The sequence below is a fragment of the Crocodylus siamensis genome, chromosome 2, assembly GCF_052110815.1.
Source record: "Crocodylus siamensis isolate JL-2025a chromosome 2, ASM5211081v1, whole genome shotgun sequence".
Lineage (NCBI taxonomy): Eukaryota > Metazoa > Chordata > Crocodylia > Crocodylidae > Crocodylus > Crocodylus siamensis.
Window position 1 is genome coordinate 102,075,533 of NC_143396.1, and position 26,512 is coordinate 102,102,044.

Below are 26,512 nucleotides of genomic sequence, written 5' to 3' on the forward strand. Positions count from 1 at the left end.
TATTTTCCCAATTCCAAACAATGTAAAGATCTTGTATTTCTTTCATGTATGCTCATCTTCCTTGGGACAATTATCTCACTTCATGAATGATTTCTCACTGATTTTGGTATACTGTGCTAAAGGTCTCAGCTAGTCTGTGTTACTGTACAAATAAAAAGAGCTAAATCCAGTGTGTGCCCTTTCATTCTTTGTTTCCCATTCTTTCTGTGTAGAGATTCTTTGAAGAATCCAAGGAATTTGGCATTGGCAAAGGTCATATTGGAAGTTATCAATTCAGCCTTAAGGGCAGTTAAAATCTCAGTCTCTCTCTCTCTCTTTCTGATCACCCACAATCTTTCAAATGTGGATCTCATATTGGACATCTGGCATGAAAGTGTTTGGGGTTTATATGTTATTAAAAATAGGAGTCTACTCTCACAAAGCGGGTAGGCATTATTTCACAATTGTGCCTTTTATACTTTGACGTCAGATATATTTGATGTGCATTTTATATTCATGTGTGTGTTTTGCATTTTAACATGCATATTATTGGGACATGCAGGTCAGAAAATGTTTGTGAATCCAAACATAACATAGTGGATAGAAATAAACAGAGTTGCTGGCAATTTTAACGTTGTATTCAACTGGGTTGCTGCCTACTGCCATCTATATCTATCTTATATTGATGGGCTGAAAGTATATGTTGGTACACAGTTAGCTCCTGGGACTAACAAAAATGATCTTTCTTCCAATGATAAAATAGAAATTGGCTAGAGCCCTAATCTACATTTTTAGCTGACAGGCATTCAAAACTTTTTATTAGTTTTGGATTACTTTTGCATCAGTGTGTTCTTCCTATCATTGCCAAAATCCCAATTAGGTCCCAATAGGTGTCTCAGTCTCTGCTGGACTGGGTAGACTTTTAAAATCCTACACATTTTGGAATTCCACAGGGTCAGTCAGACAAGGGACATTATATACAGAGACTTCTGGAGATCCTTGGAGTAGAAGAAATCTGAATGCAACAGTTAGCCCAAGTCTGGAAAAAAAAAGTAATGTGGCCTTCTGTTGGTAAAAAATTTCTCTCGAGTTGAGGTCTATGGAATTAATGTTGCAAGGGATTTCCAATCCAAGTAAATCTTTTTCCTTAAATCAATCCAAGTAAACCTCGCTCCTTTAATAACATTTCCATTGATTTTAGGAGGAGTTGTCTTCTAGTATAGATTACAAGATGCATGCTTGGGTCTTAGAAAAAACAAATTAACTGCTACCTCATGGTATATCTGGTAAAATATAAACAATTTACATAGTCAAGTTGCATATTCTGTTCCAAATGTTGACTGAAAGTTGATAAGGCTTTACTCTTTAGGAAAGTGGTTGATTTTTAGTTCTTAAGTATTTCAAGGGCTAGCAAGTTTTCTAAGGTTAGAATATGCTGCCATATGAATCAGAGAAGGTTCATTGTTGTAGTCCACTGTTATTGCAGTATATTGTCAAGTCAGAACCCATTCCCAGAGCAAGGACTGTCTGCTCCTACCCTACCTTCCTTTGGGGAGAGGAGAAAGTATATAGAAGTGAATGGAAGCAGAACCACTGTGGGGAATGGAGAGAGTCATCCCTTATCAATTGTCTTAATTCCCCTTAAGACTTACTTTAAGGTTTAAAAATATTTTTCCTGGATGATGTAAGTGCATATGCTATGTATCGATCTGCATTTATGACTCTGAATCTACTATATTTTCTGAGGAACTAAATTTATATCTTTTAATAAATTGCTTGTGGGACTGACATGCCTGCTTGCACATTAACATATATAAGGATCCTGTCTCCCTCTCTCTCGCTCTCTCTCCAGCAGTTAATTGTAAGCTAAGATTCCCTGCCAGTGATGAGTTGAAAACTTGTTACTGAAATGCTGACACAGTTTAAGCCCTATACATTTACAGCAAAGAAAAATGTTTTAGAGAGTTTATTTTCTGACAAGACTTGCTTTTAGTCAAGGACATGAAACATTATAGAGATGGTGATCATATGGGTACATGTTGAAAACTCAGCTATTTTCCCTTTGCAGAGCTATAGCACAAATCATAAACAACCTAAGTGGAAACAAAGGTGGAATCCAGGGCACTTCTCAGATAACATGTCTTAGTTCAGCTTTTTGTTCCCCTTTGCCCAGATTTTACTCTGACAGCAAACTCATTCTGACAAGCACACTCCTGTGCCATAGAAGTATGGGTCTGAGATTTGTGCAAGATTACACTTTGCTGTCTGAGACTCCATGTCATTAAGGAAAAAAAGTGACTTTTGTTATCTTTGCAGTTTTCCTTGCATTAACTCTTGGGGTTTAGTGATAAAATTAGTAATGCTAGCCTGACACCATCGCATGTTGAGAACAGGCTGTCTCCAGGAACTAATCCTCTGCCACCCACATGCAACCCAGGAATGCTCAACACTTCCCAATTCAAAGCAGCATCAAACTTCATTTCCACACTTTTACTTGAACTTGGCTTGCTCCATGAGTGCCTAAGACTGGTTTGACAGTAACACAGAATTTGAAATAGTGTTCCTATTGAGCGGGTTGCAACTACAATGAGGCCTGGAAAAGCAGTTACTGAAAACATGCTGAAACTAGGGGTTACTGAAATGCCTCAAAGTGAAAGGGTACGGTTCTGTTTTCCCTGTTGCTAAAAAAGATGAAGACATAAATGTCTATAAAATAAAAGCCATACCAAAATCTGGCAATTGCCACCCTCCCCTGCCTTGAGATTAAGCATCTTCAGTCACTTCAAATTGTACCCTGTACCAACTAGATTAATAGGAGAAAATAACTTTTTCTTTGCTGTGGGGATCATTTTCACAAATATTTTGTACTTCATGGAAGTTCTAAGGCCATCCACAGCTTACTGGAAAATATTCTTCAGTCACCCGCCTAAAATACTGCAACACACTGGATTATACAGTGGTCTGACAAAACAGCAGCATTTTCCTACAGTTGTTAAAAGAAAGGCAACTGGTGACTAAACATGCTATATGTGAAAGATATAGAAATTAAGGACAAATATGTAGGTATTACATCAGAAATCTGATTATTAATTAGCCAAGCACAGGCCTTAAAACCTTGTCCTGCCTTATAACACTAAATAGCAAGTTACTGTATTCATGGGGCTTGCAGATTACTCGATGCTTTGCACCAGAGTTCATTGTAGTAGCCTTGCTAGCAGGCTTTGTAGAGAACACATCCCATAAGCAGGTTCACTTAACTTCAGCCTGTGAAAAGCCTTTCTAGTCTCTTAGGCTAAGTACTGAGGTTCAGAAAGCCCAAGGTGGACGCACTCTAAGTTTTACACCTTCCTTTAAATGCCCTAGATTGGGTCAGGAGGAAACAAAACAGAAATCCCCCTTTCTATGCATGGGGGAAGCAGTTTGCCTACACTGGCTGATGCCAGCAAGTCGGAGGTACTCAAACACACCTCCCAGCAGCTGGGCAACCACTGATCAGCTGGTCCAGCCCTCTCCCCAGCTCCACTCCCTCAGCAGCCAGCAGCTGGGCAGGCCCCTGTACCTACGCTGCCTGACCTGTGTGAGCAGGGACGGTGCTGGGCCTGCACAGTAGGGGCATCTGCGCCCCCCACAGTGTACCAAGCCCAGAGAAAAACCTCTGAGTCCTAGGGATTGCAGCAGCCACAATCCCCAGGGTCTAGGGGTTTTCATGCGCCTCTGAGCCCTAGGGAACAAGTCTGTTACAATCCCTAGGACTTGGGGGTGAGTCAAACCCCTGAGCCCTAAGGAATATGGCTGTCATAATCTCTAAATCTTGGGGGGTTTTCACTGGGCATGGTGGGGAAGCAGATGCCCCCATCATGCAGGCCCAGCACCACCCCTCCCCACTAGAGCCAGACAGTTGAACCACCACTGATGACAGGCTCAGGCAAGAGCCTATCAGTGGTGCTGGGCAGTGACTGGGGGTGGGGAGCAGGTACTCACACCACATGAACCTGACCCCACTGTGCAGATGCAGCTGGGAGAGCTGAGGTGAGGCTCTGTTTGCCTCCCCTACTCTCCCATGGCTGAGAAACAGGATGGTGGGGCAGCAGGGCTGGGGCAAGCAGCCCCACAGCCTGGCTGAGCCATACAGTGACAGGGGAAAACCCCCTCCACAACAGCCTGGCTCCCACTGTGCAGACTCTAGCTGGAAGGGTCCAGGGCTGGGGTAGGAGCTCAGTTCCACCCCTCACTTGCCCCAGTGATGATGCCAGTGAGGCTGGGGAGCAGAGGCTTTTGCTGACTTGGCTCTGTGACAGCCTGTGGGTGGAGTTGGTTCAGCTCACCCAAAGCAGATGAGGTGGGGAAGAGGCTACCTACCAGCCTTGCAAGGGTGGCTTAGCAGGGGCCACAAAGCATCCTAGGATACTGGTAGACTATGACCTAAGTTGAGTCATGAGAGGATCTGGCACAGAAGTTCAATAGAGTGGCCTAACCTAAACTGATTCATTCTGATACTACATCCATCAGGTTTATCTTAAACAGGGTTTGGCCTTTTTGAAAATGGTCCATGTGCACTTCTCTTCTGTTATAGGTTTAGACTCATTTCCAATCACTCATACTGATTTATGTATAATTTTTGTCCCTAGCCTTAAGGATCACATCAACAGTGTTTTTGTTTGTACATATGTATTTCTTCAATAAGGAATTCATAGTACAAACAGAAATGTATTGAGGAAAAATTAGACATTGTTTCAGCCCAACATATGAATGGTGAAAAGTATCTACTTCCCTTCAGATGAAAATGGAAATGGAAGGGAAAATAATCTTCAAAGGAAAATGATGTTTTGGAGCCTGAGGGGGCAATGCTTAGCTCTTGAAAGAGGTGTGACCTTTCCTCTGTTTCAGAAATCAGCTGTGGTCTATGACTCAAATGGATAATTGTCCCAAAGAAAAATCAATACCTGATAGAGTTGTGGTACTTAGTCTCTCAGTTCTACCGCTGCAGGTGCAGTGTAGAATTGGAGTATTATTTTTCTTCCATAAAAATTAAGTGGGAGCTTGATGTAATGGAATTTGGTTTTGCCAGGTGAACCAAAGACCTCATTTGTAGAAGGTAGTTATTTGAAGTTGTTTATATAGCCAAGAGTAGGGCAGAGCAGGAAACAATTACTATTCTGAATTTACAATAGGGATTGTCTAAGCCTAAACCTTCCAGAAGTACTAAGCTCCAATAAAGGTGCTTGTGAGAGAAGATAATCAAGAAGCAGGAAGAAATAAATGGTAGGGAGCAGGATTCTAAAAGGTGCTGTTCTGGCAAAGAATAGATATATTTTCTTGGGGCTTTGAAGGGGGCAAGGTTCATAAAACTTCAAGACTACAGTTGACCAAAAAGAATGGAAGTCAGTGAGATATGTCTAACTCAAGGGCAGGCAAAATATGACCTGAGGGTCAGGTCCAACCCACCAGCCATTTTCATCTGGCCTGTGAGTGAGTGCCCACCAATTAGTTGTATCCAGGCCAGCCTATGGCTGCCGCTGCTACACTCCATATTGAGCCCACCCACTTCCACTGGGGCAACACACTGTGCTCCCATCTTTGCTTGTGGGAAGGTCCTGGCCCCAGCTCTGGTCTTGACCAGTGCACGCAGCTTCAGGATGGGGCTGCTGCTGCTGCAGGCACCTGGGGAACTGCACTACTCCCCTGGCCTTCGGTGACTTTTCCTTCTTTCCCTGCTGCAGCACTCCAGGCAGCAGGTAGAGAAACAGAAGCAGGCAGGGAGAAGCTGCAGCTGAGTGGGAGTGCACTGGGCTGGGGTGGGGCAGTGGGAGCATGAACCCCAATCCAGTGGAAGTGCAGGGTTCCCTGCAACTCACTTGCAGCTCCTAGAACTCAGCCAAAGCCATGTACCATGAGGGGGAGCCCTGCACAATGGACCCAGACACCTGGCTCTCTGCTGCCAAGTGCAGCTCCTGGGACTTGGCTGAAAGCAGCAGGGAGCTCCACATGATGGAGCCAGCTCGCCTGGCCCCACTCCCTGCCATCGTGTATAGCTCCCGAGACTTGGTAGGAGCCGTGCACCACCAGGGGGCTCTGTGTGCCATGGGCTGTAAACTCCCTGAAGGCCTGCTGCCTGCTGCTGCTGCTGCAGGGAGTTTGTGGGGGGGAATCCCCATGTACACCCCACCATAGTTAAACCCCGCCTACACCCTCTCCCACATCCCCTTACATCCTCTCCTACACCCACACCTCCCAATGAACCCCCATCCCAAACCCCCACACAAACCCCCACACTTCCACAAACCCCACACCCATGCATACCCCCCAACCACATCCCCCACACACAATATACAAAAGTAAGGCTAATTTAAGCTATTATGCAATCTCCTCTATATACACCATGCAAACACACATAAATCAGTACAAAATATTTCTTTAAATAAAATTTAAATATGTTATTGTAGATGTTTGATTTTTAGTACATTTATTTTGTGGTTCCAAGATGGTAAACCCTGCTCCCAAAAGGAGTACTTCTCGGGGCAAGAGGAGGGACTTCCAGTGGCAAAAGTCAGGGGTTAGGGATGGGACTCCTGGTCCCAAGATGGCCACCAGGGGGTGGGGCACCTGTTAATGGACAGAGTTCTCTTGTGGCCCTTGGCAGCTCACCAAAACTCATTAAGTGGCCCTCCAGCTGTAATAATTACCCAACTTTGGTCTATATACTACCTGTGCCTTTGAAAATCTTCTTTCCTACTGGATACCCCAAATTATTCACTTATTCTACTTAATTTTTTGAGGTGATTGCGATTTATCAGCTTGGCTGAAAATTATCTATTCATGTGATTAAGTGACATGGCTACACTGGGGGAATAGTTATCAGTTTTGGAATACAAAATTAAATTATTTCACTATATACATTATTTTAAAAAGGGTGGTGTGTGTGGGGGGAAGTTATTGGCTATTGGAGCAATTTACTCATAAATATGTATACTAGAGCAGATTTAGTACCTAGCTTTTACAAAGGGAGGGGCTGGTTGGAGGATTGTTTATTTGGTCCAAGCTGCACCCTGCCTTGGGCCTTGTCACTGGTATTTTTGGGACAGAAGATAAGGATCTTGCAAAATAGTAAGATACAAGACAGAGCTGCTGAACACACATCCCCTCACTAAAAAGGACTGATTGGCTCAAATATATCAGAACTACACGTGGCACAATGTTTTATCCAGTCTACAATTAATCTAAAAAGACCAATATGTTCTTTTCAGTCTTATCAACATTCGTTTTTAATGTCAATTTTATTCTCGACTCAGCATGATCCCATTGTTATTTCTCCTTGAAAAATCCTAAATAATTCTAACAATTCCATAAAATTGTTGCCCTTCAAATATTTGCAGTTGCACACCAAGTACATTTTATTGTCTTTTATCCAAGCCATATGTTTAGCAGAACTTCTCTTTCTTGTTTCTCTTTGGTCTTCTCTTGTTCTAGATTCATGGCTTCATTCATTTTCCCTTATACCTTAAAAATCTTTTTGCTTTTGTACAAATTTATGCTTAATTTTAAATTTTCTTCTCATTTCTCTCACCTTATCCCTTTTACTTCTGTACGCCATTCCATTCTTTCTTGTCGTCACTTGTTTTTCTGCCTTTCTACTTTCTTCTTCATTGGTTCAGTTGCTATTGTTGGAAAGTTGGACTGTTGAATGGAAAAATGAGTAAAATGAGTTTGATATTTCTGTCTGCAGTAGTGACAGAAATTGGCTGCAATGTCTCTGCACACCTATCAAGAATTTGAAAGATTTTTGCAAAAAGCTGTGCATTTCTGCATCTGAGAATGAACTGCTGTGTTGATAGGGAAAGCAAAGTGCCCTGTAATGAAATGAAAGGCACTGTAATCCATTACATGTGCCATGTAATAAAACAATAGTGCACCATCATGATTAGCACGTCAATGGCAGGAATTAGAAAAAATAATTATACGATAATTATCTTTTGCTTGATCTGAATTCCATTTTTTAAATTTAAAATTTAAAATTTTTAAATTACAAATTTTTCAATATAAAGTATTAAGTATAGAGTACAAGTCATGGAGACAGCAGAAAGAGAGATCCATACTAATACTTATATGGAGCTCTTTATTTTGACTTTTAAGGCTAAGGAATAAAGCAAGTGTAGAAAATATTTGAACTTAATCTGGAACCTGTAAGTGGATATGTAGGGCTCGTCATGTGAGATATTAAGTGTCTACTGCATGGGGTTGAGTGTCCTCCATTGCCAACAAAATATTCAGAGCATGGCTGGAGATAGCAGCACCTTTCAGTAATGGCCCTTACAGTAATGCTTTCTTTAGCTATCTTTACTTATGCTGTGTACTCATGATAATTTGCTCACAGAGACAAATGAACCCTTCTCTATCCCCTGTCTGTTCAACCTTCTATACAAAAAGTGGGCTATTCTCTAAACCAGTGGTTTTCAACCCATGACCCAGGTCACGTGTGGTCCAATCAGCACACTGCTGCAGCTCATGTGACAGCCCGTTAAAAAAAAAGTAAAGATTTCTACCTATGGTTTGTTAGAGTCAGGGATCCAGGTTTTCCATTTGCCATGGAAAAACACAGAAAAACATGGATTTTCCCCTTTCAAGGGAATTTTCACAGATTTTCTACTTTAATGGAAAAAAACATGGGAAATGGTGGGTCTCCCCTTCCAGGCTGGCAGAGTTGCAGCCTGCAAGGGGTTGTTTGGGGCTGGGAGGAGTGGGAAGAGGGCAACTGGATGCACGTGGCAGTGAGGCAGTGTGAAGAGCAGCTCTTGCAGTTCCCTCCAGGTAAATCTATGCAGGGAAGAAGTTGGGGCAGATTGATGCCCCCTGGTAAGAGAGGGAGTAGAGTAGGGTAGTGCAAAGCATGGCAAGACAGGGCAGGGCAGTGATGGGGGTACTGCCCAGCCAAGGAGGTGTGTAGTGGCTGGGGTGAAAATGTGCAGCTGTGGGGTCTGCACCTGAGATAGAGCCACAGGCAGCTTATCCAGGTGGCAGCAGAGGGGCTGGCTCCCTGCCAGCGTACATGCTCAAGAGGAGGGAGACATGTGCCCCCCAGAATTGGAAATGGGGTGGGGGCAGATGCAGGCTCCCCACTGTGGGCTCAAGGCTTTCTGCCCTGCTGCCCTCTCCTTTCAGGCCTCTGTGGCACAGCAGAGTGGGGAAGCTCAGTGCTGCTGCTGGGAGCCTCACACCAGCCATGCCACCATGGCAAAGTGCCCCCTGCTCATATTGCAGCAGTGGGCGCAAAACTCCATGCCACTTCTGCTGTCAGGTAGGCAAGGGGTGCCTTGCCATGGTGGTGCAGCCGGGGTGGGGGTCCCGCCAGCGGCACTGAGCTTCCCCACCTGCCAGCACCAGGTCCCATCTGCTGGGCTGCAGAAGTAGCAGGGCAGGGAGCTCTGAGCCTGCAGTAGGCAGCCCACATCCACCCCGTGTCCACAGGCTCTACTGTAGGGAAGGGGAGAAGCTGGGTTACATGCTCCACTCCATCCACAGCAACTGCCACCTCCTGTGGGTGGCAGACAGGGCTCAGGCACTGATGTGGGGTCGGGGCTATGAGCCCTGGCCTTGGTACTGGTCCCATAGCCTGGGGAGGGGAGAGGCCTTCAGTTGTGGAGTGCAGCCCATATAACACATTGGAAGCTGTAAGTGTGGCCCACTATGGCAAATAGGTTGAGAAACACCACTCTAAACATTACTGAGATGCACATGGCATGGGAAGGAACAGATCTACTCTATAAGAGATGTGGCTGAACTATCTTTTCAGTACATATTTGGAAGGAGACAAAACTATGTTGCTTATATAATTGTTGGCTGTTCTGACCTTGAATCACAGTAGCTTAAGTGAGATTTCAAAAACAATAAGCTCTAAATTTGAGTAAATCCAACTTTACAGAATCTGACCTTTTAGTTATTTTGAATAACGTTTTGATGGAATACTTATTTGTAATCTATTTTTAGTATACATCCCTCCATGTTTTAGTGTACACACTCATATATTTATATATCTGGTTTGTTTTATATAATATTTTATATGAAAATATAAGGTTGTATATAAAAACACGCTATAAAGGTATGTAGGGAGCACCACACAGGTACACCTCTTTCCATCAAGACATCCAAACTTAATGGAAACCAGCATGAAGAAAATAGTATTTTCATCCATTGGTGAAACTGTAACCTCATAAATAAATCTAAGGTGACCAAGTTGTGGATCTTCAGGAAAAAGACTGAAGTATCAGATAAAACTAATTCTTAGTCCTAAGTCAGGAGAATGAGACAGATCACTAAAGGAGGGAGGAAAGGAGACACCAGACCACAAAGTTGATGAAAACTTGATTGCGTTGGAAAGAAAAACCAAGCATGGAGCAAGGCAAGATGAGATCAAAAAATGCAAATGCCTTCAGCTGAGCTTCTTAAAAGCACCAGGATATTTGTAGCCTTTTCCAGGCCACACTGTTTACTTGTTCACTTCACTTTACTACTAACACTTACTTAGTTTTTATTCCCTTACCAGGATATAACATTTACTATTTCACTTTAAAAAGTCAAGAATAGTTTTGTGTTTTCTCCATCTGTTATTTATTTGTATCTCTAAAGTAGAAGAAGCAGACCTACCAGCATTTGCGGTTCTGAAAGCATTCAATTCTAAATGTCCAGGGAACATCAGAAAATGCTTTTTGTTTATAAATATGGTTTTAATAAGTTGACTAAACTTCAGATTGAGAGCCAGGCTGTCAAGAGGGACCCTGTTAATTGTCTATACATTCAGAGCTGGTATGTGGTTTTGGTTATGACAGGAAGCGGGGGCTTAAGGACTAAAATAAAAAGAGTACTGTGATTCTGGATGAGCTTTTGTTTAGGCAAAGCCCTAAATAAAGTTCCAAACATTTTCTCCTACTCTCGGCTTCTTGCCTCATTATGATCGTTTACAGATGGCTCTTGTGGGACTATTACGAGATCCAAGAGCTAACCTTATTCAGACTTCCAAGACACTTCATGCTAAGGTCTTACTACAGCCCAGTTAATCCAAACAATAAGTAGTATGTCAGCTATTTCATGCTATTCAGCTAACACTCTACAGAAGGTAACTCTACCCTCTGGGACCAAACTTGAAAACTGAGGCTTTGCAGAGAATACAAAAAAAGTCCAAGCAGTGTAACTGCATGAGATCATTGCTCTGAAGATTAATAGTTAAAAGTTAAGGCTTCTTGGTTCTTTGACCTTATTGTAATCCACATAGCTGCTGTGCTTTAAATCCCAGTGTCTTGCCTGAAGTTCAGATCTCTGTAGTTTTCAAGTCTGCTCCGAAGGCAAAAAGTAGTGTCTTTTTGTTTAGAGTCAAGAGTATTTCTAGGCAGAAAGCTACATATTAGAGAAAAATAGTTTATGTTTTAAATCTGATGAGTGTAAATTGAAGACTGCTATGCTGATTGCTCTTTAACTATGGAATCCAGTATGTAGCATCTTTCAGGGATATATGAGAAAATTAAAAAGACTATCCAAGATAGCATAGCCCATTAGAGATGGAATGTTTATTGCTTTTATAAATGCATACTGCTTTATATTATACTTGGCTATGCTAAGAGCTTGACTTCTCTTATGTGGGATTGAAAGTGTTTTATTTCCTTTCACATAAAAGTGTAGACAGTTCCATTTTCTGGTTTTTCATAGTCTAAAGGAATGTATTTTAAGTCTGAGAAGAATACAACAAAATATGCAGAACCTCTAGTTCTTACCTCACTGATTTTTAGTATATTAACAAACCTACAAAGTCAATCTGTTTATAATTTAAGGAAAGGTCTCACTAGACATTACTCATATATATTTTTTAACACTAAAGACATGGTCCTGCTGCCTCTACTCATTCAGTAGCCCTTACCCATGCGAAAATAGACAGTTTACTCACTGAGAATGTTCATGTGAGTAAGGACTATATTGATGAGTAAAACTTGCAGAATTACGCCTGTATTTCATAGCTTTTTTATTTGTGCTAACATAAGGCTTTTATTCAATGTTCCTGAATCCAGACTGACTACTCACTTTTTCATCATAAGCCACACAATATGTATTTTTTAAATTTTACGTTTAGTAATTATGATTATTTGAAATGTAATAAGCCACAACTCTCTTCCTGTTTTATGTAGATGCCTCAATACTCAGCAGACAATTATCAAGGTTTTCAGTGGGAGTTATTTCATCTAGTTTGGCAAAAAGACTGCAAAATATCAACGGGATGTTAATATTTTAGCTTGCCAACAGTGCCAGATCTGATCCAAAGCTAGCCCAGAAGACTGCAAATAATAGCCTGTTAAGGAAAAGCGATGGATTATTTTATCATCACAACATACTACGAGCAAGCACTGCCCTGCCGGGCACTTTCGGCGCTGCATTGCTTGCAGTTGTATAAGCGGTGAAATGCATGTCAGTGCTGGGAAAATGGCAGCGGCACACTTTTGAAGTAAAACACAAAGTAGGTGCTTTAGTTCAAAAGTGCACCGCAGCCATTTCTGTGTGCTGATGCACATTTTGCTGCTTATATGATTGCAGGTGGCACAGAGTGGTGTGGGTCAGCTTGTGTGTGAAGCAGACTCGATTAATCAAGTTTGCTCCAAAGTGGCGGATCTCCAGCACATTGTAGGATGAACAGGTATGTGTAAAAATTCCCTGTGAGACCAGGATAAAGTTCTAATGAGGAAAGTATTTATGAAATCAGCACTAATAGAGTGACACAGAAATCAAAGTTCATTCTTTAATCATAGCTTCAGTAGGTGAGATATTATTTAGTTACTCATTTTTCTTTTTGCTCATAAGCCACTGCAATCACATCATAGTGACTTTGAACTTATTTACTTTTCAAAATTATTACAATTTCAAAATTATACATGGATTGTTGCTTCTTCATGATGAGCAACAGATCATTTTGAGTGGCTGGGATTTGACGTTCAAGCTATTCAGTTTGAACACTTTAAGTCACATCATATTTTTCTGGTTTCTAATCCAATTAGAATTGAATGTAGTTGAATGTAGTTCAGTGTAGGATGTGGTCAATGTAGTTAACTTTCCTTTTTAGTGCATGTGTTTGTTATAAGCAGAGAAATAAAGAACAACAAGCAAAATCAAGGTAGTACATACTATATTTACTTAAATAAAAGACAAGGTTTCCCCCCCACCAATCAGCATGGGGAAAAAGTCCCTTGTCTGATACTCACATACAAGAAAACCTCATTAAACCCACTATCATTAAACTGCTGCCAAAAGCAGCATGTGCTCAGTAATAGAAACCAACTATAAAGTTGATTAAACACCAACACTGAGCACGACTATAAAACATACAGTTCTTATTGGGCAAACAGACAGATGGGAACCTATCACAAGAACAGATAGGTTGGTATCCATTACTTGTAGTATCCCTCAGTGTCAACTCTTTTTCAAATTATAATGAGCCACTACATTGAATATATTTTGACTTACTTTTCATTCCCACAGCTGAGCTGCACCTTTCTTTCCTGTTTCCAATTATTCTTGTTTCCACACCAGCCTTAAATGTCTGGCAAATATCACCAATAGGGTCCCAAACAGTTCACACAGAAACCCTCTGCTGCCTTCATTCTCAACCTGTCACTTATAATTAGTGTGACCCCATCCTGCACAAGGTAGAACCAGGCCAGGTTGCTCTGTACCTCATCTACATATACATTTTTAAAGAATTCCAAGACTTGTGATAAGAAAATCCCATTATAGTTATGAGTGGGCGTGGCGGATCACATGGATCCTCTGCTTTAACAAGAGGGGACCTTTCTAGTACCTATGATGGAATGAAAGAGGCACTTGGTTTAACTTGTAAAAAACTGCAAACCTGAAAGCCAAAGATGGGACCATCCTCACTTACAGGCAGGAACAACTTGACTGATGGACCGAGCATTCCAAAGAACTCCAGTCAAAGGATGCCATTATCTATGATACTGGCCTAGCTGCAATTTCCCAGCTTCCAATAATGCAAGAGCTAGACCAAATACCAACTTTAAAAAATGTAAAGAAAACTATCAAAAAGGTTGTGCCTGGGAAATCAGCAGGCAATGATCAGATACCTCAGAAGCTTCTAAAGGCAGGGGGGAGAAAGCTTGCAAGCAACTGCCACACATCTCTGTGCCTGCCAGGAAGCCATATACCCCAGGATCTGGAAGATGCAAAGATAATTACTCTATACAAAAATAAAGGTGACAGAGCAGACTGCAACAACTACTGAGAGATATCGCTGTTCAGCATGGTTGTAAGGTGCTTTCAAGGGTCCTGCTGAAAAGACCCTTCCACTCAGTCTTTGCTGAGGGTGTTTACTCTGAGAACCACTATGCATTCAGAGCTGGACACTCCAAGACTAACACATCCTTCACACTACATTTGTTGCAAGAAAAAAGCCATGAACAACAGATACCTAGCTAAGCAGCATTCCTTGACCAACAAAAGGCCTTTGACGTGGTTAGCAGGAATGGCATCTACAAGATCCTGTCAAAAACTGGCTATCCACAAAAGGCACTCTCCCTATTTAAGGAGTTCCATGAGAGAACCAACCATCTGGTATGAAAATGAAGCATCATCTGAGTTGAGCTTTGATACTGGCATGAAGCAAGGCTGTGGTTTGTTATCAGATTTGCCCCCTACTTTGGGGTGTGCCCATTTATTAGGGCTAGGGTCTTGGTAATTCTATTAATGTGCTGCTTGTGTTACTTGTGTTTCTATACGGAGCTGTATCTCTCCCTTCTGCAAGCCCTCACCCCCAATGGAGCTATCTTGCAGGACTCAGTTCAGTGGGGCCAGGTTCCTCCAGTCCCCAAATCAGTCATACACACAAACACACACAGATTAACGTGACACGTCTGACCTGGCCGGGTTGATCAGCATGGACAGGCTGACACCCTCATATGCCAAGAATCAGTTCATCAGAGCAACAATAACTACAGTCAGACACAAGCACACAGTTAAACAGAATACCTCTGAATCTGGCTGGGTGTCCAGAGGACACCCTCATGGGCCAGCATTCAGTTCATTAGGGCATGTCTGAGCCAAACCGGGTCAATCAGCCTGTACAAGCTGATCCCCTTATGTGTTTCAAACTCAGCACATCCCAATCTTTTAGCCTCTTGATGAGCATACCCCACAGTATATTGGGGCTTCACAGGGATCTTTAGCTTAAGTAAAAGAAGTGTTGCTGCAGAGCAAGTGGGGAAGGAGAAGTAAAGAAGGAAAAATATACCCAATTACCACCAGTTTGACTATAAAGTTATTTATTGCTAAGTAGATAAAATATACAACAGCACCAGCAGTAATAGACATGCAAAGGAAAAACAAACAAACAGTTACAGTATTACCCTGGTTTCACTAAGTATTTGGGGAAACTTAGCTCAAGCTTAATTAATACAGTTCAGGTTCAGAAATCTATGCTTAGAGAGAGGGAAGAGAAAAGAGAGAGAGAGCTGGGATCTCACCAGTCCAAGGCACTTGAGTTGCAAAGCTGACAGGTCAAAGTTCTCAGCATGATCCTTGAAGGGAGATGATCTTCCTCCTGCAGCCTCTTGAGAAGAAAGCGAGTGGTGTCAGCACACACACTTTTTATACTCTCAGTTCAGCTTCTTTCAAGCATTCTCAATAGTGTAAATCAAATTGTCTTTTCTATTATCTGGTTGGAACATCTCAGGAAACTGATTGATACTCAGGAAACACATACTTAGGAGCCAGTTTGACATTCCTATGGATAGCAGATATACTGATGGGATATCTCCTGGTGTCTTCAGAAACAATAGATAGCTTGCAGCATCAGGGTTTTGGATTTTTACTTGCTGTGAACAAGCCTCAGCTTAGCATGACTTTTCCAAAGCTTACTATAGCCTTTTAACAGACTTAAGGCAATTATTGGAGTGTTCATAACCTTTTGTGGAGAGGACTTCCACCAGTCATCCCGGGAAAAGTATGACAACACTTGTGGACAGGGCTCCAATGGGCTGGACGCTGTGATGAACCCTTTACCATTGTTCAAAGGTTGCCCATACCCCCTCTGACTCGGTCTCTTGCCTCAGCATTCCCTAACCTGGCAACAGAGTTTTAGCCAATTAAGTTTACATAGCCCTCTCATAGTGGGACCGGGGACTGTACGGCCTGAGATGCCTAGTAAACTTACTTATGCTTAGAGGTGTGTGCATGTGGGGGGGGAGGGGAAGTCCTTTGTAAATCCAGATTAGAACTGGTCTGATAAATGCTGAGCTGGGTGTGGGGGTTGATTAGCATTTGGAGCACGGCTTCCCCATCATGCAGTGCTCCTCTACTTTGCTGATTCCAGAATTTACTGCAGTCTCTGCTTCAGGCTTTCTGTTCTCCATCTCTCATGTAAATGAATGGTCATCGGTCCCATCTCAGATGCAAATGAGACTTAGGGCAGTTGTTTCACTCTTGTCACCTGTATCTGGAGGGTTTAGGGTGTGTCTCTCACTGCATTTTAATCAGTTTCTGTTTAGGTGAGGGGGGGCGGGGGGGATTCTTTGTGTGTCAGACAGGCTGCGTCCTGTGTCAGGGTTCCCCAAGAACATGGAGCTGAGAGGTAACAGGTTTAGTGCCTACTGGCTTTGGTATCTTTTTCTCTATTATTCTCAAGCATGCTTTTGGAAATGATCTATCTGACGTACTAACTGAATCGAGAATGGACAGCAACTTGTTCAACATGAGATGATTGCAGAACAAACGGCACATCACTGAGCACACTATTCAGCATATGCTCTTCACAGATGATGTTGCATTTGTCTGTAACTCACCTAATGAATTGCAGGTCATGATGAACAAGTTCTCTGGTGCATGTACCAAGCTTGGCATGGCAATCAGTATCAAGAAAAAAACTGTCATGTCTCAGGGCACCAACATTCCACCAAAAATTGACATAAATAATGAAGCTGTGAATAGTGAAGACTACTTCTGCTATCTTGGCTCAACTCTTACCAGCTCACTTGGCCTTGGAGAGCTTGATATGATAATTGGCAACGCCTCTGTCACCTTTGGCAAACTTACCTCATATGTCTGGAGCAACAAGCTACTAACCATGAACACAAAGGTGCTTATCTCCCAGGCTTGTGTCCTCAGTGCCCTCCTTTATGGTTGTGCAAGCTGGATCATGTACTTCAAGCAGGTATGGAGATTGAACAGTTGCCACCTTTGCTGTCTCAGAAAATTCCTTGAAGCCACTTGGGACCAACAGATCACCAACAATGAGACCCTTGAGAGGACTGGCCTACAGTCTATGCAGACTCCACTGGATGCTTGCAGGCTCTTCTGGCTGGGACACACAGAGCATATGCCTTAAGATCATCTGTCAAGGCTGTGTTCTACAGCCAACTCAAGAACTACCCACAACACAGAGAAAGGCCAAAGCTCTGGTACAGCAAAAAGGTCAAGTAAGGTCTCGAGAAATTCAACATTCCCACTGACAACTTAGAGAACCCTGCCCACAATGACCGCTCAGTCTGGAGAAGTTGGATCAAGACTAGTGAAGTCACTGTGGACAGCCAGAGAGTCCATGCTAAGGTCTGCAGGTGAGACATGGAATGGAGTGTGCTTCAACCTCCATCTCACAAATGGACCTGTAGCCACTGTGGGAAGGCTTCCTGCTTCGGCTTTTCTCCCACAGCACTGTGAAGTACCACAGACTGGCTTTGTCACATCGTTGGATTATTTAGTTATTTAATAATATTGTTCATGGAATATTTCTTTAAATCTGCTATTTAAATTATAATTGAAATGCCTAAACAGTTTCTACAAACTTTCTATAAACCTTTTCATAAAAAAATGTGGCAGTGTTGTCAATGAAAAAATTAAAGAAATTTTAATTCCAAAAAAAAAAAAATCCATTGAAATGAGGTAATCTTTCAATTAAAAAAAAAAGTTTGAAGTACATTGATGAGCTCTTCTCGGGGAAAACATTGAGCATTCAAAAATGGGAAAAAACCCATGCATGTGCACATATGGAACACTTTGGGTGGATGTGCCATATGGCCTGGGAAGAAAAATGTATCTAAAAGGAGCCTTGCAAAGTGTTATAACCTTTCAGAGAATCCTGATTCCATTTTACATTTTTCATCACTACAAACTATTTGGGTAGCATCCCTTTAAACAAATTGTTTCATCACTTAAAATCTAAGTAAAATATTTGTGATTACCTCAAAAATATCTGTACACTGAATTGGCAAACTATGACCATTGCAGCCTAAATGCTGCCTATGCACACCAGTGGCATTCTTCCTATTCTCTCAGTGCAATAAGTCCCTTAAAGTGTCCACTGGTATGTTTCACTATTAATGATTTGACCACTATCGTCTGAGCTTCCACTTCCCTTTCTAGCTTAGGCCAAGTTTAAATAGTTGTAGAAACAACTCCTGTGGAGCAGGAGTCATAGTACCCAAAATTGTTATGGGCTGAATAACTAGTACATTTTCGATCACAGGAGAAAGTACCTTCTGTGGTTTACACTGAGTGGAGGAAAGAAAATCCTTGGACAAGCACAATTTGATCAGAAAAGTCAGACAACAGAATAAGAAAAGGAATAAGACCTGGGATTACAGTGGGCAAAAAGCTGAATATGAGTCAACAAGAATACCCTTGTTTTGAAGAAAGCTAACAACATATTTGGCTGCATTAGTAGAAGTGTTGCTAGCAGATCTAGGGAAGTGATTACTTCCTTCTATTCAGCAGTGTTGAGGCCACACCTGGAGTACTGTGTTCAGTTTTAGGCCTCCAGTTACAGAAAGGATGTGGCCAAATTAGAGATAGTCCAGTGGAGGGCAAGAAAAATGATTTGGGGGCTGGAGCACATAATTTATGAGGAGTGGCTAAGGGAACTGGGGTTTTTTAGTTTGAAGAAGAGAAGACTGAGGCAGAGTTTAATAGCAGCCTTCAACTACCTGAAGAGGGGTTTGAAAGAGGATGGAGCTAGACCGTTTTCAGTTGTGGCAGATGACAGAACAAGGAACAATGGTCTCAAGTTGACAGCAAGGGAAGTTTCGGTTAGACATTAGGAAGAATTTTCTCACCAGGAGGGTAGTAAAGCACTGGAACAGATTATCTAGAGAGGTAGTGAAATCTCCATCCTTGGAGGTTTTCAAGATCTAGGCTAGACAAAGCCTTGGCTAGGAATGATCTCAGTTGGGGATGGTCCTGCTTTATGCAGGGAGTTGGACTAGATGACCTCCTGAGGTCCCTTCCAACCATAACTTTCTATGATTCTATGATTGACAAATGCCCAGTCACATGGGTGGCAAACTGGTTTCAGGGGCACACCCAGGGGGTGGTGGTGGACAGGTTGATGTCGACCTGGGAGGGTGTGGGCAGTGGAGTCCCCCAGGGCTCGGTCCTTGTGCCGGTGCTGTTCAATAGCTTCATTAGTGACTTGGACGAGGGTGTGGAGAGCACCCTGTTCAAGTTTGCTGATGACACTAAGCTGTGGGGTAAGTGAATACACCAGCAGGCAGGGACCACATCCAGGCAGACCTGAATAGGTTAGAGAAGTGGGTGGATCTGAACAGGATGCAGTTCAACAAGGACAACTGCAGGGTGCTGCACCTGTGGAGAAGGAACCAGCATTACGGTTATAGGTTAGGGGCTGACCCTCTCAGCAGCACAGAGGCAGAGAGGGATCTTGGAGTCAGGATTGACTCCAGGATGAATATGAGTCGCCAATGCGACGAAGCAATAGGCAGAGCCAACCGCACCCTGTCATGCATCAACAGGGGCACCACTAACAGGTCCAGAGAGATCTTGCTCCCCCTCTATGTGGTACTGGCCAGGCCACAGCTGGAGTACTGTGTCCAGTTCTGGGCGCCGCACTTCAAGAAGGACGTGGAGAACCTGGAGAGGGCCATTCGTATGGCTGAGGGCCTCCATGGCCAGCCCTATGAGAAGAGGCTGAGGGACCTGAATCTCTTCAGTCTCCGCAAGAAGAGACTGAAGGGGGATCTTGTAGCTGCCTACAACCTTATCAGGGGCCACCAGCAGGGATTCGGGGAAAGTCTGTTCACCAGGGCCCCCCTTGGAGTCACCAGGAACAAGCTGAGGGAGGATAGGTTTAGGTTAGATATTAGGAAGAACTACTTCACAGTAAGGGTGGCCAGAGCCTGGAATAGGCTTCCCAGTGTGGTGGTGCTCTCACCTTCCCTGGAGATCTTCAAGAGGAGACTGGATAGGCACATGGCTGGGGTCTGATGACCCCTCGCACCCTCAGTGCTCCTTCCTCCCCGTGGCAGGGAGTCAGACTAGATGATCTGTCTAGGTCCCTTCCCACTCATCGATTCTGTGATTCTAAAAAGTCTGATTGCCTTAATCTGCTAGATATAAAGTGTTCCTGACAAAGTTGTTGCTTAGAGAGGATGGTTGTGAATACCTTCCTTCCTCTGGCTACATCATAGGTGTCTTATTTATAAGCATCATGTTGCACTGAGGATATGTGCATTTGACTGTGCTACGGGAGTTTCTTCAGGCATCAGAGAAATCTTTTCTTTATTTTGTATATTGGAAAAATTATTGTTTCTATTTTTGTAAATTTATGTCAGATAGGTTCTACTCTTAGTCAAATTTCTTTTTCAATAGCATGTGGTTCCTTTAGGGGATAGTTTCCCAGCAACTCCAGTTTTTACATGGACCTGAAAAAAGTTTTCAGATAAAATAGATGTCTAAGTTTTGGGAAGGGTTTCTATTTGGTTTGTTTTCAGAATCTGGGGATATGCAAAGTGGCCACACAGACTTAACAAAAGACAGCATTTGGTGTGCTGAATATTTCTGACATGCTTAATAACTGCTGATAAAAACTTAAGCTTGATTCAGGTCCCTGGCTGAATGTAAGGGTTGGCTTGCAGCACATGACACCTAGATACTGCCTTACACTGAGAGCACTGACTATGATACTCCCCCAGAGGAATTCATACCCAGTAATGTACCCTTTACATGGTACTGGGTCCTCTCCTATATAAAACATACAAAACATGGGGATTTGGCTCTTCATTTTCCCATATCTCTTGAGGTTATTTTGCATTTTGCATCCTGCTCAAAGACCAGGGATGTTCCATTGCTTCTCAGAAGTCAGGGAGAAAAGGAATCATGCCTTTCTCTCCCTTCCTACTCCCATGAACTTGTGGTGCACGTGGGAATGATCTTGATGAAACTGAGTAAAATTAGATGTCAAAGACACGCTGACATGAAAGTAAAACTGGATAATGCCATTTTTAGAGTCCTTTTTCAAACTATACTAGCACTTAACCAAAGTGAAGTGAATATGCACATGGGCATTCTGGGATTGCACTGAAGCTCACACAGGGCATTTATAGACATGCTCTGGGAGGCGCTTAGAGGGAATGTATTGTAATTACAGTGCATCAGAGCAGCCTCAGTTTATGTGTATAGTCACCCATAGTTAGCTACAAGAACAATATTATAGAATAACTTGGTATGTGCTCATGAGTCAAATTAACATTAATAGGACTTGTGTGTGCATTTCAATAGGGGTCTGAGCCCTAATTCTCAAGTGTGGTATGCAGCCTGCCTGCTAGTAAATGCATTTCTGCGTACTGCTCTAAGAGGTTGCTAGAGAATTTGGTTGCCATAGTAATATTGAAAAATCTTAAACAGCTAATACTTCCTACACAGCTTTCTGAATACAGTATGAAGAATAAAGGAACCCACATTTTTCCTTCTTATCAAGTCTATTTTAAAAATACTTAATATTTTTTATGCAACACTTTTCATACTATAAGATTTGAAGGCATGGTACAAGTGTAATGTATAATGTTGAATAGTAACGTTCAAATTCAGAGATAGTAGGAGCTGGCATAGAAATAGGGCAATCCTAGTACAAAACCTGCTATAGTGATTTTAATATCCTTGAAGAGCAGAGTAGAACTTGGACTGTGGGGACTCATTCCCTTGACACCCTCACATTAAACAACATGTGTCTTTATCTTCTAAATGAGGAAGTAACCTTATAATGACTTGAACTTACGGTTCTAATGGACCTTTTTAGTTCTCACTGAAAGCTGATCCACTAAACGACCCTCTATTATTTACTTAAGGATGATATTATTATTTTTTTCATTTAACATTTTATTTGTCAACTGGACCTAGTCCCAAACAACTCATTCATCTTCGGGAAAAGTGCTGAAATACATTCTCATGTAAAAGAAAACCCTGTTTCAAGTCCACAGAGCAACTGGTAGGCTTTAGAGATTTTTCATACTATAGTATCATCTCTTGGGGAATGAAGCTGCTTTCATAAGAGTTTTGTGGTTTTCCATTATAATTAGAGATTTGCCCAAGTAATCATATGCAAATGCCCTGAAAACTTTGGATAGGTCAGGTTTTGGAATTTAATTCTTGCTTTTTCTATAGCCATGACTGAGAGCATTAGAGTACTCATAGAGGAGGATGTCAAAGATGCAGCTCTTACGACAACAGAATTAGCAGGATCAAGAGCCTCACAATAAATGCTTTGTCTTGAAGTAGTTAGTTACCCGATCTGTTACAAAACCACCCTGTCTTTAACATTGACAAAGGCTATTTCATTTTTTGCTGAATACTGTGTAAAGTAATGAATCTATCTATCGACTTGCAATGTTACATTATACAGTCACCCAAGGGGTTTCTCCTTGTCTTTTCTGTACATGATGAAATGTGCAGTCAGCCAAATCCTGTCAACGAACTCATACGTGGCTGCATATTTTATTTCTCTCTGAACAGTGTGCTGTCAAAATATATCTGTCCTTTCATAAGAAGGATTTGTGTATAGTATTTATTTTTAAATTCCTCAGAGGAAGATTAATTATGTCCTAAATGCTGTCCACCCCACCCTCCAAAAAAAAATATATATAATCTTTTCCTGAGTTTCAGGTGAGTTTTGCTTGGTATATATTATATGAACTGAAGTAATATTACTTTCCACAACCTTAAAATACAATTAGATTCATGGTTAGATAGTCTCCTATGTAGTAGCAACTTAGCATTTACATATCAACATACATGTATAACTGGAATCTTTCAAGAAAGAGGTTGATGCATACAGCAACTCTATGGCTTCCTTTTTTCATCTGTTGTTCTCAATTATCTTCACAGTTTTGATTTCTAATGTTATAATTATGGTTCCTTGAGAAAGCGATGCCAGTGACACAAAACAAATATTGCTTGATACATCACATGAGTCTCTCTGTCTTGTTAATTACTCCCCTGATAGTGCAGAATGAAGAGGAAACAAAGTGTAAAATATTTGGGAAAATATTTGAAAACTCTGCAGTGATCGGAAGCTCATGATCTTCATTCTTACTTTATTTCTGGGATTTTCCAGAATTTAGTTATTATCAGTGTGTTACGACATAAGTATTCTATAGAGAGTAATAGCAGAGTATAGTAACAAGCCAAGAGGTCTGAATTTGACCTGTTTCAGCTGATCCAAATTTTTTAACATGAACTGAAACTGAATGAATGATACTATGAATTACCTTACACTATGAAAAAAAAAATGAATGTAGTTACTGTGACTATTTTCAAGACGTTTTAAATAGCCCGGGAGCCTAAATCCTGCTGCCTTTTAATGGGTGGGTGCCTGCCCGCACGGGGGCTGCAGCAGGGTGGGGAGGTGCCTGCCCCTCCAGTAGGAAAAGGAGGTGGGGTGGGGGGTTCTTCGGGGGCAGCAGGGAGCTGCATGGGGACCAATGCTGGGAGGGATAGGGAGCTGTGGATTTTGAATGAGGGGCACCAGCAGGGCTGGGGAGGCTGTGGCTTGGGAGTGAAGGGCAGGGGCACATCACTGCCTCCCCAATCCTATCACCACTCCCCCCAACAAGTGTCCTCTTTTTTGAAACTGGAAATATGGTAACCCTAGTACAACACCAGTAAGAACATAGTGATTCTTCAGTGGGATGCTTACATTACAAGTAATTTAACATCCATAATCAGATTCCAAATACCCAGAATAACCAAAGCTAACTCTCCAGAAAAACATAAACTAAGTATGGGACTTCATGGAGGAATGAATTTCAAAATGTCTTTTATTTTCTTTTTTAGGAAAAATGTAGCAAGAACATTGTGCTTTAGTGCTCTATTTCTTCAGGTTAATTTACGTGATTTCAAAATTTAGATCAGCTACAAAGGCAGAAGACCCCAGACTCCCCTTCTTAGAAAAGTATGTTTTACAAATTTCTTGAATATGGAGGGAAACCAATAGTTTTTTAAGTCTCTTTGTCCGGGAATGGAGACAGGGGAATGGTTACAAAGGGCTTTACTCTCTTTCCAACTGTCCATTCTCTAATGCCACTTGCCCTCCCCATGCCACTCAGCCAGAAGTCAGATATTTCTCTCTTGCACAGCAGCTGCCAAATTTTTAATAGTTTTTGGCAGAGAAGCAAGTGGAGGGCAAATGACACTGGTGAGCAGACTGCCCCGTCCAAGTTCAGCATTTAGCCATGACTGTGGAAAAAAATCTTTTTTCTTTTCATTCTGTTTTCCCAAAACAAGGGGTGTGTCTTATCTGGGGACATGCAGTATACAAGACAATGTGTTATGTGTTCACTGCAGTCTTCACTTGAATCTAATTTTGACATATGTGCTGCTTAAAGCCTGAACAAATTTAACGCTGGTTATTTCTTTACACTGTTAAAAAAATAAAAGAATAGATATTTAGCTGTGATCTGTGAAGTCCACTGCACTACAGGAAATACAGGTTAAAGTTTATATTGAAGCTGTTATAAGAATTTGATTACAGAGACTGTTATTTATGAAAGAATACAACATGCTGAGATTTGGGCATGGGTTTTTTTTTCAATGCCTCAAGCCCTTTACCATGCTCAAACTATTCTTTGTCAGTCAGTTTGAGTTATTGGAGGCCCCTAAAAATTAATCACATTGTGGAATGATTGAGGAGTGAGAAAAGTTCCCTGTGAACCTTATCCTGAAAAAAATTGGTTGTAAAATTAGCCTAAGACATATCTCAGGAAATGACATTAAAAGTTGTCTCCATGGAGTTAGTATGGGTTTCAGCTTCTTACATGTGAATCTTTCTATGAGAACCCACACAGACAAGATCCCTTCTAAGAACATGATTGGCACAGTTTCTGTGGAAATGAATACAAAGAAAAAAGTCTATGTTAAAAAAAAATCCCCTATTCTCTTGCCACCACAAACAGGAATTCAGGGAAAAGAGGGCAGAGGGAAAGGAATTTGAGATGTGAGGATCCTTCTACAAGCACTTTCAAGAAAGAAAATAACACATTTATATTTTATAACACAGTCCGGCATCACTAAAGAAAAGCATAAAATTAAACTATCCCCTATAGACACTCTGTATGATAACATTGCCTGAATAATTAAAACAGAGGATTTTTCTTTTTTAAGGAACTTGATGTGCAACTCTTTCATCCTTTCATAAAGCATTCGTCCAACTGAGATAGTTCCATATAAACAGTTTGATGACATAGGATATTTTTTAGTGTTATCTCATGAGGTCCCTTCCTCTTTTCCCTTATTACCCTGGACTTCACAAGATAATCTGATTAATTATATTTTAAAGTCACACTCCAAAATAATACAGCCTTTTCTTTTTGGAAATACGTAGACAAGGGAATGGGAAGTCAAGCAAAAATACCCAGGTCTTTGCAATTTTCCTATATTTTCTTTTTAAAAATCCTTCAGGTCACATGGAAAATTGGGCACCTAAATAGCTATTTTTTGTGTATTAATACTCAAAAATCTCATTGATCCAGCATCCCGTTTATGAAATATTTCCTTTACTAGCCAATTTGACTGTTGTCATATGAGCTAAAATGAAAAGAAAGGGGTTACTAATTACATTTCTATAAACGAAAACACTGGTTTGGGACCTTATAGATCACTTAACAATTCCTTGTCAAAACAGGTACAAAAATGTATTTATTTATGTATTGCCAAATATGAATAGTTACCGTATTTACTTGACTCTAAGAGAAATGCCCCCCCATAATTAGATTCTATATATGGCAAATTTATAAATTTGTTATAACTTGCCAGGTATAGAATCTAGGTGTCTTGATTCTTGAATTTGTCTTGAACTGAAGGGCTGTCTTGAATTTGTTTACCCCAACTGCTATAGCAGGAAACAGTGGCTGGGGTAGATCAGGTGGCTGGGAGAATCAGGCAGCCCCTTCTGCCCTTCCTGCTTCCTTCCCCTGCAGCTTTCTTTCCTGCCGCCCTGCCACCTGCAACCCACACATCCTCAGCTCCCCACAGTCTCTGCCTCTGCTCCACCACTCCTCAATCTCTCCCTCTTCCCCCAGCTCCTCCGTTTCTGCCTTTTCCCCCACAACTCCCCAGTCTCTGCCTCGCCCCACCCCCTCCACTCATTACAGTCTCTGTTTCTGTTCCTCTCTCTCCCTTACTGTCAGAAGCTGTTTGGACTCAATTCCTTCTCTGGAGCACAACATGTGGAAACTTAGACCTTGCCAGGCTGTGCAGTGGTGGTAGTGCT

General features: G+C 41.8%; 1 long non-coding RNA gene across 1 annotated transcript in view; it reads left to right on the plus strand.

The window, feature by feature from the left end:
- The window catches only part of LOC149870580 (uncharacterized), a 145,831-nt gene that overhangs the window by 17,483 nt on the left and 101,836 nt on the right, over positions 1-26,512 (plus strand). The window lies entirely within an intron of this gene.